Source organism: Pelmatolapia mariae, linkage group LG12 (genome assembly GCF_036321145.2).
Source record: "Pelmatolapia mariae isolate MD_Pm_ZW linkage group LG12, Pm_UMD_F_2, whole genome shotgun sequence".
Classification (NCBI taxonomy): Eukaryota; Metazoa; Chordata; class Actinopteri; order Cichliformes; family Cichlidae; genus Pelmatolapia; species Pelmatolapia mariae.
This window is the reverse complement of record NC_086237.1, coordinates 1,668,064-1,681,040: the sequence shown is the minus strand read 5'-3', so window position 1 is coordinate 1,681,040 and position 12,977 is coordinate 1,668,064. Positions and strand designations below refer to the sequence as shown.

The 12,977-nt window shown below is 39.1% G+C and overlaps 1 protein-coding gene across 1 annotated transcript in view; it reads right to left on the bottom strand.

The window, feature by feature from the left end:
* The window catches only part of cfap299 (cilia and flagella associated protein 299), an 86,603-nt gene that overhangs the window by 68,212 nt on the left and 5,414 nt on the right, over window positions 1-12,977 (bottom strand). The gene's annotated exons all lie outside the window — the stretch shown is intronic.

Genomic DNA, 12,977 nt, shown 5'->3' with positions numbered 1-12,977 from the left:
CAAACATATTAGGATTACAACAATAAAAGAAACATTTGTTTCCGTGTTCTGCTACTGGAAACTAAATTTCCTGGAGGAATCTACACGAGCGATTAATAAAGTTCTATCTATCTATTAAAATAACTAAAAATAATACCTGGGTGTTATTTTCAATTCTTTGATATTAGTGCTTATATGGGTGTCAAGTTTTAGATCCAACAGAAAATTCTTACTAATCAGCACCGAACCACATCTTGACATGGGCTCATCAATCAATTTGGAACTTTTAACCAAGACTGGATATTTAGAAAATACTTCCAGTCAACAGTTACTCAGTGTCAAAATGTTTTCGGGGCACTTGTGCGCTATATTTTATCTGTGATGTGAGCTGGTCTTCATTTTGCCAAAGCAGCACCTTTAACTTGATTTGGATTTTGGGAAAGCAGACAAAGGCACGTCTCATTCTGCTGGTTATCTGTGCTGGTGTGGCCGAAAAAAATGTTATGAGCACGGAGAGAATTACCTGGTTGTGAGGAATAGATTTCAACCCACAACCCAAGGAATAGTTAAATAAGGACCAGCATTTTCCTAGTTATGCTCCTGACCTCAAGCAATGCTTTGTGGGTTGGACATTGTGGGTTCTTTAACACAAGAGGGTTGTGGGAACTACCACTGTTTAGCGTCAGCATGCAATTTGGGACACAAAGGCAGATGTTTGCTTTCTGTGTGAATAAAAATTGCTAATGCACAAATACAAGTGGTCAGAACAGAAAATTCACAGAAAACTTCAGCAGCGCTAGAAGTTGTCCAGAGATGAAAAAACCTCAAAGGGGACACTCACCAAGTTTAATAATTTTTACTTTTGTAGGAGGAGTCACTGAATCTTTCTCAATTAAGGATCTGACTGAATATGCAGTCGATTATTTTAGTAGGTCTACTTGACCACTTATAAAACTACTTGACACATAACAGAACCAAACAGTGTACTGAGGTTCAGTACTTGGATCTTCACAGGCAATGTGAAAGGAAGTAATGATCCCAAACTTTCCTGCAGACACCTGTGAGTTGGTAATAAATCTGTTTCTTTCATCTTGAATCCAGTTCTGTCTGCTTCACTGTCCAAAGAGCAGACAGGTTCAGTTATATTCTACATTAATGGCTCCTCAAATTCACTTTCCATTCCCAAAGCACTTTAAGAAGCCTTAACATCCACAATAAGCACAGACAAACAGGCAATTTCTGCTCTTAGATTAACTTGACATTACAGTAAAACAGAACAGGATCTAAATGTTTAACTTTACTAGAATTTGGACCAGGATTGTAATTTATACTAGTCATTTGGCCTGTACCCCATAATGAAAGTCTTAGAGGAATCACACAGTGGTAAAAGTGCATGGACAGCACATATTTGGAGGCTAGAAGCTCACTTCATCTTCTGAGTGAGTGAAGGATTGCTGCTGGGTCATGGGGACTGAGGCCCCAAAGTAAACACAGGTGTTGAGGAGGCAAGTGACTGGGGTTACCCCATCCAGTAGCTAAAGCAACACACACAGTCACGGAGTATTCAGTAAGTAAGACTTCAGTAAAGCATATGGACCGGACCGCTGAGATTTTGGGTTTCCTGTCAATTAACAAATTTCTTATCAAGCCTCATTTAGGAATAACAAGAATTTCACTATTAAATGATGGTGATTAGTGGCTAATGACTAGGCATTACTCTCACAGTGATCTACCCATGTGCCTCCAGTGTCTTGTTTTTGGATTGTGGTCATGCAGGTGGTCCACGGAATTCAAAGGAAAGAAATGAGGGAGGAGGTGAGCAGTTATTATCTGGCTTTGTGAAAAAAATAAATCTGTCTAAGAGCATTTGTACGGCAGATATGAAATTACTTTTGCAACGAATATGTGTTGGTGTGCCAGTTCAAAGGGGGAAAGGCTAGAAAACATCATAAATCTAATTTTGGACGCTTTGCAAGTGTCAGCGTATCTGCGTCTTTGACACTTGGACAGTTTTTCTGAGTTGGGATTTCAAAATCTTTTAAGACCTTGCTCACCAGAAAGAAAACACTACTTTGCTTGTACAAATTTTCCTAACAAGACCTCTTATTATTAAAAAGACACCGATTAAACGGGGCTGGATTAAAACACTGCAGGGGGCTGGGTTAGTGGTGGTGCGGTTTAAGGTACCAGTGAGACAACGAAATATGATCCAGGAAGTCCAGTTGAAGTAGTGGCCTTAGTGGCGTTAAAAGGCTTATCGGATGCCAAACACTGCACAGCAGTGTGTAATGCCCACAGTCGGGACTTTACAACTTTGACCATTTTACAGTTGTAACTTTATCTCTTGTTAGGAAAACAGCTCAAGCTATCTACCAATTCTATGCACTTAATATTATTATATATACCTGAATGAATTTAGCTGTGCACAAGTCTTTTAGATGGCATTGCAGTTTTGTTTTATTCTGGATCGCCTGCGCCTCTCGATTTCTGTAACCTGGCACGGCTGGTGTAGCTGGCTTGATGACACAAGTGTGCAGTCACGTTGATCTTTACCACCATTCCAAAGACATGTCTGTGCAAGAGCTCACTGCTAGCGTTCTTTCTTCGTATTTTTATGAGCCTTTTGCATCAAAGATTGATAAACATTTAGTTCATTTAGTTGTGGTTCTGACACTGAAAAGCTAGTTTGTAAGTCCATTTAAATAAGTGAGAAAGTAGCTAAAACAGCATGCAGCAGAAAATGCGTATGTGGGCAAAAAATTATTATTTTTTAAAATAGCTAGCAATCCTAAAGCATAAAACAGAAAGAAAAACACATCCAGAGCGAATATCCTGCAACACTACCTACTGACAGCATCTCATAACAACCACACCCTCCAGATGTTGCATTGCACTGTTCAGTAAAAGCAACGACAACACCTGCCGTGAAGTTAACACGGTTTCCTGTTAACTTGACTGCAACTCAATAAATTATAAAATCATTACATGAAAATATGACACAATCAGAAACTCAACAAAAACTCCTGGTCACTGTGTTACAAACTGGAGTTTATGTAATGTTTTGTTCACCTCTGCTGGGGGTGAACAGCTGTTACTGCATAACCAATATCTTCCAAGTGTGTTTATATATGTGTAAACACACCACTGCACTGCATACCAAAACCAGAGGGCTTCTTCCTGAGCTGCAAGGTTCTTAAACTGTTGTTTTTACACTATTTATTCTCATTAATATACACTGACTAATCTTATTGGATGCATTGGAGAATTCATGTTTTCATATTTCTAATATCTTTTTGGAAAGAGCATTTGATTATGTATACTGTTTGATTGTATAAAAACATATCTGACGGTCCATGTTGTCTGTTAAACAACAGAAAACAGTCGGATCTTATTCTGTCATCCCGTAATTCTGTATTTTCTGGAGCTTTGTCAGCTGCATTACAATTATAGATTCTTATATATAATTTCTCATACAGCTTGGCCTTAACAAACATACAGCACCTGGAACCCAAAAACTGGAAAATACACACATATGTAAATCAGCAATCTTCTTATAGTGTGAGTGTGAATGTGAGAGAAAGAGAGTGTGAGTCTATGTATGTGTCTTTGTCACAAATGTACTTGATAATGAGGGTGGGAACCTGCCCCCAAACCCAAGGCCAGAGGCAGACGGAGATGGAAACAGGAGAACCATGCCAACCACAGCCCCCAGGAGTACCAAAGACCTGAGACCACACATCTTGGCGACATCCGTGCGTTCATCCAAGCAAGAGAAGGAGGTAGGCCCCAGATGGGGAGCCCACGGCCAAAGGGTGAGAGCCCTTGACTCGGACCAGAGGCAACGGGCAGCCTGGTACGAGTCAAGGGCCCCAGGTGCCCAAGAACCACACAGCACCCGGCAGAGAACCCCCCCTTAGGGGGCCAGTTACGTACCCCGGAACCAACAAGCATCTGTATCCGGGGGAGGGGCAGAAAAGTCCAGCAGGGACTATGTCCCACAGGGGCCAAGGCTCAGGAAGCCCCAGACACAAGCCCAGCCATGGACACACACTCATTCAGACCACTCACTAACTCACTCTCACCCACCCACTAGTGATACACAGTGAGACTTTATTTTTACCACTAAAATATGCTGTAGTTTGGACCACCAAATAATTTAAATAAAAAGGTTCTTACAAGCAGATACACAAAATTACTGTCAGATTCATGAAGTTGTGCACTGGCCTATTTCGTTCTTTCCACTATAAGCAAGTTAGCAAATCAAAACCAACAGGCATCTGCAGTAGCATGAACATGCTACCCATATACTGCCCTGCACACATTTCTTTATTTAGGAAAACATGTTTACCTCTAGGTCAAGTGGAGAAAATGGTAACAGCATTGTAAGAGAGAAGTACTTCTAATGCAAGAAAACAGCAGAAAGTCTGACAGAAGAAACTTAAATAATTGTGTCCAAAGAGGAAACCAGAAAAAGGCACAGCTTTCCAGAGTGTTTCCACCAGAAAGGAATGTAAAAAAATAATACTTAATAAATAATAAATAAAAGCAAGGGTCCAACAGAAATAACTGACTTTCTGAACATCGTTTCCCCCTGGGACACTCGCTGTGGCTCAAGTGGACATCGGAGCTGACAGGAAAGAGAAGACAAAAGGTGGAGGACCTGATCTATTAGTCCTGGATGAGGAAAAAAAAAACAAGTTTTCTGTGAAAATAATATACTGTAAGTGATGACATCCACAAATAATTTGTCATTTTTAACAGAAGATAAGATAGTTTAAGATAAGACAAAGAATACTGTAACATGCTTAAATTAATTGGTTAAAGCCCATATCTTTCCCTTCAGTATATTGTTTTCTTTACGTCCTATATTTTTTAAATAATGAATCTATTCTTAAAAAACTTTGAATCCTAATTTTTTATTAATTTTATAACATTTGTTTTGTTTTATTCTAGACTTGTGGAATTTTATCACACTCAATAAATTTGATCTACAACTAATTGTCTTTCATGTGTGAAAAGTTGCTACAGGAAATAGTTCCCACCATCGACTGTCATTAAAAAGTTCTTTCTGGAAAAGTGGAGTAGCATTCCACCTTAATTTGGAATCACTGGTTTGCAAATAAATATGCAGCAACTGGACGAGAATTTGATCCAATGACGGGTAACAGATGTGGTGCTATAGCATAATTCCTTATTTTATTCTTAGGAAAGATTAGCAGATTGAAGATTTCATTAGCCTGCAGCTTTCAACAGTGTAACAGATGGGAACTTTCAATAGTACAGTGATTTCTTTAGAAACAACACATACTGTACCAGAATATTTTTCCTCGGCATGATTGGGAAAATGAATCTTATGGAAAATATTATTGTGGGCTGGTGGACGTCAAGGGAAATTCCACACAGCATGACAATTTACTTTATTTTGGGGGGGGTTATAAAATCCTCTGTCACCTCTGATTACAATGAGCTGAATGTATCAGTTACACATGTGGTATACATGATATTATACCTGAGTTTTCTTTGTATACTGTGGCCACCTTGGCTTTCGGAGTTGTGGGGGTTACATATTGTGTACCGCCTGCCTAAAAAGTACTTGTTTTTAAATGTGGATCAAAGGAATCATTGTCATTTCTTTTCAACGGAGCTCATATTAAGATGTATTCCATTTGGGAAACATACAAAGCATATCCTCTGTAATCAGTGAAGGATAATGTCCTCCAAACAACAAGAGAAAAAGAGTAAGACTACAATGATTCAAATCCATGTTTTGAATTTGAATCCGATGTGTAGATTTAAAGACAGCAACAGGAAATGTGAAAGTTTTGGAAAATCTACCCAATTGTTAGTCCTAAAATGAGAGGGCGAGCTCTAATCCTTGAATGACTGCAGTGCACATGTCAGCAATGTGGTTTCTTCCTCATCAGCTTATTAGCTTACACTGTAATCCAAAGCAACACATATGAAATCATTTAAAACTATTTTTCAACCAATTTCAGCTGCTGATTAGTGAAGAATTTCCTTAGCACCAACTTTTTTACAGCAGATTTATGGTCCTTTGTTGGTGTCCATTTGCACTTCTACTGAAAGTACCCAAAGAGAAGGATAATAGGAATCACACCAACAAGCAAGTAGACTATTTCTAATAAACTCTTCGTCTTCTCTGTAACACAACCAACAGCAGCACAAACATAATTAAGAGTAGAACTTCAGCTGCTTGATGCTTTGGCAGTGCCTCCAAGTGGCAGTGGAGAGCTACAATATGTAGACATGCTAGCACTGACTCAAGCAAAGCAGTGCCACAATGGAGCCTGCAGAGCTCTATTTTTAATTTCTTCTTATTTAGCAGTGTAACTATTCAGGAGCTGGTATTTAAGTATTTAAGTTTGTGGTCCAAAACTTATCTTCAAAACTAACTTATCTTCCAAACTGAATTAAAACAATTAGACACTCCATTAGTCTTTGCTTAAACTGCTAATCCTATGACCCAGACACAAACAAGCAGCGGATGGATGGATGGATGGATGGATGGATGGATGGAAACTAAAGCAACTCCATCGGATCTTGTCTGATGAATCCATAACAATACTCCACCAACTATAGCATACAGAAATACTAAGACATAGATAGCAATACAGATTTACAGCCTGATGATTTAGAAAACAATTTGTATCCATCATTAGGGCCACTAAGCTATAGTGTACTGGACACACAGAAGCGCGGTTTGTCAGATATTATGAATCACCAGAGACTGAATCACTGTTTTCTATACCTTTAAAGTAATTTGTTTGCACAGAATAATAAAAGTATTATTTTAAATATAACTATATATTTATTTAAGGTAGTTAAACTTTTCCTATGCTTCACTCTATTTTTTAAACTACAACAGCAATGTGTTAGGATATTAAAGTTTCAGAATTTAAAATTTGCCGTCATCTCTTTTGCAAATGTTGACATGGACACTAATGGAAATATATGTAAAACACTGAATACTCTCAGAGCAACCAAACTACAATCAGCCAAAATCTTATTGTTAAAATTTGGCTTGTTTGGAAAACTCCAGGAAAAGCAAGCGAGTGACAACACTTTGATACACTCTGTTACAAGTAGCAGTAAGCAGGTACAGATGTTTTATTAATCATTAATATGATACACGAAAAGAAAATGTGGAAACATTTAGTTCAAATGACAGCTTGTTATTTATTATCTTTTGCACCAGCTGGTTAGAAAGTGGCATATATTTTCATTTGTGAGGCGCATGGAGGGATGTGGTGGCAAGCTTAAGCCTTGCAGGATGTCTGTCTCTGGACAGCTCTTGCAGTGGAGAGCTCCAAATTTACACACCCGTCCAAAATCACAAAGTGCAAGCAAGGCAATTGGCTTGACAGCACATGTAATAGAGACTGCAAAACCTCGTCGCCCAAGGGCCCTCACAAGAGTAGCAGTGGAGGAGAGTGGCGGGGGGTTTGGCTCTCTTAAAAAAAAAAAAAAAAAGAAAGAAAGAGAGAGTTTGGGGTCAGCTTTGTGAGGCTTCTCATGTCAGTCACATACACAAACTTATTTTTGCTAAGTATCTGGAGGTAGTGAAATGTGCAGTGTGCGTGTTTGTGGCACTGGTTTTACTTGGCACTGCAAGTGATAGCTCACTTTTAATATAGAGTAGAGAGTTAGAGAGCGCAGAATTCTTGAGGCAGACTGTAAAAACGTAGCAGCACAATGGACAATGAGCGTGGCTGTGGTTTGGACTGTAGGAAGATCGCGGGGAGCCTGATGGAAACCTCGCAGGACTGCCGTGAGCACGCGAGGTCAGGACATATGCTGACATGGACTTCTGAGCCTGAGTCAGAGCCAGAGCGGAGGGAAACTGAGGCCTCACGTCTCCTCAGCAGCGCTCTGCTGCTCCTCTTGTTTGTCTCTGAATTTATATCAAATGTTAGTCTTGCCTGATGCAAAATGCAACACTAAGACCCCAGACATGGATGTATTCTGCACACATTGAACACAAAGCAGTTTCCAAAGTGCAGCAGGTTGATGATATGAGTATGAATATTTGATAAAGAACACAACACTACATATTCATTAACTGAACTATTTGGATAGGATCTTAAAAGGCCAGCTTCGCTATAATAGTTCCTTTCTGACTTTTATTGAATACAATGGCACTAAATAGAATTTGCCTAGTGGTGCTTAAAGTAGCGAAAAAAATACAAATTCAGCACAAAGGTCTCTCTCCAGAAAGCACCCCAAAAAAAAAGTATCCACAAATCTTGTTAGCAGCTTCATGTTGGAGCCTCTAACAATCTTTACTTGCCTTCACATGGTGAGAGGTACATTAAGAGGTAGGGCTGGGCTATTCATCTGATTTTAATTTAATTAAGCATGACTTCCAATATAAAGAAAACAAGACATTTGGGATAAAAATATTGCTTTTTGCATTCATTTCCACTGCAAAGCTCTCTTTTTATTTCATGTCATAAAATCAAGCACACCCATTTCCTTTACAGAGGAGTGCATTTGCCTCTCCCTAAAAGCCCAACTCAGTCACCAGCACAGAGTTCAAGGAAGCCTACTTTAAAAAGATTTCTACATTTACAAAGAGAAGTTTCTTTTGGAACTTCAATAAGTTTGTGATGCTTATTAAGAATATTCATGGGTTTTTTTTGAGTAACAGGATTATGATTTCTGGAATCTGGCTTTTAGGGAAAGGGGGAAGCCCGTGGATAAAGAAAGTAAAGTTGAAAAAGTTGTCCACTATCTTTTTTTCAAAATCTATGAAGCCAGAGATATAAATGAAATAATCTGACACCCATGCATCATGGTTAGATCATGTTTACTTCTGCACAGGGACATGTTTGCCATTTAGATCCCTTATATTCAAGATTCAAGTCAGTTATCTCCAAAACTAAGCAACTGACAACCAAATAATCTATATAAATGGAGAAATAACACTACATACCAGAGACAAAATACGTACATTTGATCTTGTGGTGAACTTTCCCTTTAACAAATCTATTTTTTATCAACTTGAACATCAAAAAATGGAACCACCAATAGAAGCCAGGAGACTAAAACTATTTGCAAATTCTGATAATGCCTTTGGTTTCCCCCAAGCCAAACATCCATACAACTCACTAAGCATCCCATTCATCCAAGTTTCCTTTTCCAAATCACATATTGAATTTCATTTATGTCTGATGAGAGCAGCAGCTCTTTTGTTCAGTCTTTTTTGTGATGTGTTGGCAAAGCCCCCCTCTTTCACAGCCAAGCAGTCAGGAGGAGCCTGTTGTTCTTAAAAATGAGACAGGGCAACAACAGGGCAACATCTGATTAGCATTCACTGCACTATCTCCACTCCCCTGGTATTTTATTACCACAGGTGCAGGGGCATTCATTGATCAGATGCACGCTATAGTCGAGGTTAGGCCTTAATTGAAAACAGCTCTATTTATACACCTGCAGGCACTAAAGGTCTCCAAGAGAGCCCAGGGAAGCTGAAGAGAAGAGAAAGGAAGGGGGGAGAAAACAGAGTAGTGACAGAACTGTGAAAAAAGACATGCCTTGGGAGACATAGGTTAAAGCCTGCAGAGAAGGCAAAAGGCATTCCCAAAACAGCATGGCTACCAAGTGCCATGAGAGAAGCATGCAGGTGCAGAAAGCTTTAGGAAAGAACTCATGTTTGAAGCAAACAGAAGTGATTTGTTGAAAATATGGAAAAACAATTTCTTTTTCAGCCAACAACTACATTTATTCTGTTTACTGCGCTGCTGCCAGTCTTTGTTGCCAAACTCGTTTTTCAGAGCCTTGTACTGATTGTGTTCAGCCACATTGCAGGTGGTACTTTGCATCCTGGGGCCCATGTTTTCACAATCTGACCACAACAGGAGGTCAAAGGGTCTGTGTGGTGGAAATCCAATCAGAAAACCACAGAGGAAAGAGCAATCTGCATTTAGACAGAGAGGGGGATGCAGCTCAGACGTGCAACTTTGATGGGGAAAGTCTGTAAATAATGTACAGCTCTTTTTCTGTCATGTCAAGGTCTTTTAGAGGATGTCAAATTTCCAAGTGTGAGAAAGCAATGAAAGCTGTTAATCAGTTCAAAAGACATACATGAGGGGGGGGAAAAGGTGCTCAGTCAGCTATAGGTTGTTGGCACCAGAGTGGGTCGGACACTGACTAATAAAAGTGTGAGAAAACTTCAAAGACAGCTGATACAGCAGATGATTATTTACGGATTAAATTTAATGCAATAAAATTAACATTAACGTTGCTATAAGCTATCACTTACAGAGAACAGAATCAGATCCCACATGGAGAGTTTTCTTTTTGAAATAATGTAACACTTCTGTTAAATACCTTTGACGGGATTAAAAAAAAAATCATTTGCTAGAGTTAAGTCAGCTAAGAAAAATATGGCATAAAATGTATGAGTGAGGCGTATTTCAGCTATGGCTCATTATTTACAGAGGCAGTCGTGTGTGTGTGTGCGTGTGTATGTGGGGGGGGGGTAAGCTGAAAATCACAAGAATTAGCAAAAAAAAAAGAGTTTGTATTCCATGATCAGTTGGACCAAGTGATTGCTGGAGATTGCAGACAGTCGCTAGTGTGTAATTGATTGCTCAACTTGGTATAAAATGTACCAAAAACATCATTGCAATTTTGCAATTACTTTGGTTGCTAGCAAGTTGCTGCAATCACTAATCTGCCAACACTCGCAAACTCCTCGCCAAAAAGTAGTGAAACTTGAAATAGTGTGTTGCAAACCAGAAATTTGAATGCTCACATTTAAAGTAAAAGTTGCACCTAATGAAATATGCTGAATGCAGCAACAACACATTTGGTGTAAGACAACTTTGAAAGTAAATGTTTCCATATTGCATCACACTTCTCCATGTTTCATTAGAGGTAAGCAAAGAGAGTAAAGAGAGTAAACAATGAGTGTTTGCAGATCGGTCTTCTGTGCAACTGCAGAAATATGCGAGCGACCAAAGCAATCACAAGGAGTGCTTTTTGTGTAGCAGCCTCTTTGTGACCAAGTTCACCTGGAAACAGACAGAATTCTCCAGCAACCACTCAACTACTGGTTTGGGAATACACATTTTACCCTAGCAACCAGTGGTTGCCAGACGGTTGCTGACCAGTCTCAAGGCCTTTGTAACTGGGACCTAAATGAATGAAGTACTCTCTAAACCTTTGAAAAAAAGTGACGCCAATGCAGAAGTGTGGATGTTGGGCAGTACATTCTAATGCCCAACATGAAGAAACTTCTGTGGTGGAAAAAGAAGTCTAACCATAAGTACCCAGTAACCATTTTCCAGCTGAATTTATGAGTGTATGTCAACTCTGAAATGACACCTGGTTTAAAATAAACAAGATGGCAATAGCCAAAACGCAGAAGGCTTGCTGACTCAAGCCTTCAAGCAAACTAATGGGTGACACTACGGTCAACTTTACAATATAAGCTTCTCCTTGCCTCCTTTTGCTCTCAAAGCTCTTACAAAAAAAAGAAGAGACAGTTGTTTGAAACACGGTCAACATATGAATCAACAGCTGAGAAGCCGATTATGCTGAATGAATCCTTTAAGAACACTTCATGGACAGGGAGATGGGTTTTTTTCCACGGTGACTACGGGACATAATCCATTCTAAGTGTTGTAAATCCAAGCTGACAACAGCTGCTGTCCTCTAAGAAGAAGCAAGCTAGAAATCTCTCAGAGCCACTTAAAAACAAAAGCTTTTACAAAGATCAATCGTCCTTGGAGTATTCATTTAAAATCGGTCTGACTGGATAACGGGAAAAATCCAATTCTGTAGTCCAAACACTGTTAGGAGCTTACAAATATGATCACAGCTTTTGGAAACGGTTTCATGGATGTAGATCTTGGAAAGGGAACAGACTACTGTGTGTATAACATCCCAATGTTCCAGTACAACATTTCCGTGGATCCTGTTGGGACAAGATGAAAGGCTTTGTGCCCTAATATCACTGTAACTGCAGGTGTGGAGGCTCCCATTTCACCAGTGTCACTGATGTTCAGGGGGGCCATGGGGAGGGGGAACGGCGAGACATCTGCACGTTTGGATAACCATCTGAGGGTTCAATCAAATTCAACACCTAGCAGGTAAATGTTTGGATACTCGTGTGTGTGTGTGTGTGTGTGTGTGTGAGCATATATGATGTTACCTGTCTGGCTTGTCATCAAAGTAGACACCACAAACACTTGGCTTTATCAAGAATGAGTACTATATCTGTGTGATCAGTATCCCGGGCAGTATATAGAGGACTTCAGTTTGTAGTTTTGGCTTATTTTTGTTAAGATTTTTTTTTATATCTAAATTTAAACAGACAGGGAGGCCTTGTTCAAACAAAAGTCAGAGGATGTGGAGTTGATGAGCTGCTCTCATTTGTCCTGTCTTTTTAAAATAATATAAAGTGCTAAAAAAAATGCAGCCATGCAAATCAGAGCTATAAGGAAAAAAAATCTAATTTTACAACCTGTCAGGCTTTTATTAACAGTGCAGAACTTCTGCCAAAAATGCATTTCCTTTCCAACACATTGTTCATTCAGGAAGACAGGAATTGTGTCTCATAGCCACAGGGAGAATCTAAACGATATAGTGACCTATGATGCATAAATTAAAAAAAACAAAACAAAAACATGACTCATATGCAGTTGCGGTTCAAAAACAGTAAGTCTATATCAACATAATAATTTTTAAGTTGATATCAGACAGAAAGTCAAGTTACTGCTTGCTTCATTTCTATTTTTTTATACAGATAAGGACAAAATTATTAGCCCCCCCATGAAAATTTCTTTTTCAGAAAAACCAAGAATTAGCAGGGTTAAAATTATTACCCCCCTGATGCTTATACTCAAGTGTGAATCCTTTTTGTTGAATAACAGCCTGCAGTCATTTATTGCAGTTTTCAACAAGTCTCTCAAACACGCCTCCTGAGCAAATCCATTCTTCTTTGGCAAATCTCTCAAGCTCAGAAGAACATT